Raw genomic sequence first — 3316 nt, 5'->3', positions numbered from 1 at the left:
TTGACTGCTTCCTGTGTTTGTTGCTATGTATTATGTAGAGTGCTATGTCTCCTGGGCTTAGTAGAGTGGCTTTATGTAATATGTGTCCTGTGGCATCCTGCGACACAGTTTCATTGGTTACTTGAGCTGGGTGCTCCAGGTGTGTCCATTGTATGTGTTGTGTGTGTCCTCTTGTTGTAGTTGAGACTTGGTTGCTGTTTGCACATCAGTAAGAAGGACTGACCCTTGGGCTGATTAGTTGTGAGGACTGGCTGGTAACTAGAGCTGTAGTGCAGGGGCTGACCCTAAGGAGCAGAATTTGCTTTAGCAGGGCTCTGGTGTTTGTCCAGTCTGCCCATAGATGTGTTGTTTACAGAAGCAGCCAAGCGTTTCTCTGGCTTTATTAGTAGCAGGCCACCAGGTGAACCGACCTTAGGGCTTCATGGGAAGAGTCTTACTTCAGGCCCAGTTCCGCTGCAGCCTCTGCCCTGTCTGGGGCCACCTGGACTGAACCACCAAGTAACTAATAGATGGCTGCCACCCGTGATGGGTTTGGAGGTGCCTTAAGAGGCCAAGGTGCAAACTCAGGCCAATTGCCACTAGAGCAGAGCTTGGGGCTGCTCAGCAAAAGGTATAGAGCATGACAAGGCCAGATGCTGCTTGTTTGGTTTGTGCAAATCTTTGAGAGATTTTTAGGAAAGTCCATAGCATGAGCTAAGACAGGCCATTTGCATGGAAAAAGGCATTGGATGAGGCTTGGGTGGGCCTGCAACTTGGGTTGGGTGAGGTGTCAAGGAATCTCCAGGGTGGGGCAACCAGTGTTAACCAGGTTGGTGGAGACTCAGCTAATGGCACCTGTCTGCCTCTGCATGCTGGGTGGGAGGAGGGCTCAACAGAGAAACAATAGCTTCTGCCAGCACTTCTGTCAGGAAAAAGCTGCCCTCCAGCCCTCAGCCTGGAGCCAGACAATTCATTTCCTCTCCGTATGTTCCTGGTGTTTTCAAGCTGCTGACTCAGTGCTGGAGCTCAGAGCAAGTGAGTCCGTCAGTAAGTCCATGCACCAGCTCTTTAAGAGAAATGCCTGGCACTCCAGCAGCATTCAGTCTTACCCAGCCACAATCTTTGCTGATTTTCACAGCCAAAAGTTGTGGGGACTTCACTTCCTGGCACTGGAACCCTGGGCCGGGGAGCCTGTGTGAGGCTGGAACCCCTAGCTCCTCCAGGGGAACCTCCACAGCTAAGATATCTCCCCTGATTTTTAAGTACCACATGCAGCTATGGGAACAGCCTGTTCCATGTCTCTGTCTCTCCTACAGTAACTGCATACAAACTTTATTTCTTTAATATAGGTTTTTTTCCTTCTCTGATTCAAGTTTGTTTTGACCAGATTGTGACTCACTTGGTTTTTTCACTCTTATCTTTCCACCTTTGGATACCTGCTCTTTTAATCAGTAGTCATGGAACCTAAGATTAACCAAACCTCAGGCTTATAATCAAGAGGACAATAGGTTTCACTTTGACTCAGGATAACATTTTAACTTTAGATGTGTTTCAGTCCCAGGCCCATTGAGGCAGAACAACCCCACCAGCCAGGGGGCCAGGCCACAGGACCAGATGGGATGGCACCATGGCTGATACTAGAATTGGACACAATGATTAATTACCTCATCCCCCTCCAATTGCCCAATCAGTAGCACCCACAACCCCAACTCCTTTAGTTTCCATGACTACTGATTTTCCCCTATACAATCTGTACTCTCAAGACACCCGGAGAACAAGATTGTCAGACCAATAGCTCACCTGTGGATTCAGAACTTGCAACTCTCTAAATAAACCTCACTTTCTTTACTGCAAAACCTATACATATTTCTTCTTTAGCTTAGACGCACACAGGCAGATGGACCCCTTTTTATTCCTGTAACACTACCAGTCTGGAGGTGGCATCTTCTGTATGTCTTTTTTTGTAGGACTTCTGTTCAGCTAGAATTCTGGAGATTCTCAATATTGATTGTTTTGTAGTTTAGTTATAATTTTGATATGATTATGAGAGGTAAGCCATCTTGACTGAAAGTCTAGAGTAATTTTAAGCACTCGGCAAATTGAATAAACGGTACAAAGATTTCTCATATACCTGCTACCCCCACACATGCATAGCCTCTCTCATTATCAACATCCCCCATCAGTATGGAACATTTGTTACAATCAATGGACCTACACTGACACTTCATAATCACTCTAGATATCACTTTTTACTTGACATATTGTTAAAGCTTTTCCGTATTATTACACGGTTACAGTGATTATTTCTAACGGTTATCAAATATTTCATTGAGCACTCTGCCTGACGCTGACCAATTTAGAAGGGAAACATTCCTGACTTTTGTAAAGGATCACAGTGTACTGTTGGAGTTTAGGACCCAATTAAAAACTAACTTTTGGGAAATAAAAAGCAGTCAGGAGTTTCACTTCGTAGGGCATATTTTGATATGAAAATTTTCAAAAAAAAGTATTATATCTTCAGATGATAAAAAGGAAAAGAAGCTGAGCAGTAACATGGTCTCTCCTGCACTCCAAGTTTTTGCTTGGTGCTTTATATGCACAATCTCTTTAATCCTTCTATATAGATCTATAAATACCTGGTTCTTAAAGACTAGGAAGCTGAAGTTGAGAGAGAAGATTGTTTGAGTTTCCTGAGCAAGTTAGTGACAGAATCATAATTTATCTCTTGGCTTGTTATACTTCAGACACCCTGCTTTTACTCCTCTTTTCTCATGGTGCTCCATCAAGGACTGTTGACTTTTATAAGACCATCGGTTAAGTTACAAAGAGATTCCTGGTCATAGCGTTTCTTCCTAGATTTCATTAAGTAAAAAGGATATTAGGTAAGCAGAAAGAATTGTCTTCTCCTTTGTATATTAACTAAAATAATCCCCCGTAATTAGTTGTTAACTACTTTGACAAGGAGTACTTATTGAAGCAGGCAGAATAGAATTGTGGGTGACAATACAGGCCTGAAGTCAGGCTGTCTGCATTCTACCCTCTCTGGGTCTTTTTTTCTCTTCTGTATGGTGGTAATACTAATTGTAATTGCCATTTAAGGTTGTTGTGAGGATTACATGAGATAATTCAGTAATAATTTAATTGTTAATATGGTTGTTGATGCTCTTGCTATTGATGGTGGTGATGACTTGTCAAAGTTGGTGTTGACTTGTTAAAATTGTTGTCCACATTGTTGATATTGTGGGCACTGGTGTTGATGCTGATATTGGCCCTGTTGATATTGTTGAATCGTTGATATTGTTAACATCAGTCTAAACATCTTGTCAATGTTGTTGAT

The sequence above is a fragment of the Pteropus medius genome, unplaced genomic scaffold (assembly GCF_902729225.1).
Source record: "Pteropus medius unplaced genomic scaffold, Ma_sr-lr_union100, whole genome shotgun sequence".
Taxonomy (NCBI): domain Eukaryota; kingdom Metazoa; phylum Chordata; class Mammalia; order Chiroptera; family Pteropodidae; genus Pteropus; species Pteropus medius.
The sequence above is the reverse complement of the archived record's forward strand: the minus strand, read 5'-3'. Positions refer to the sequence as shown.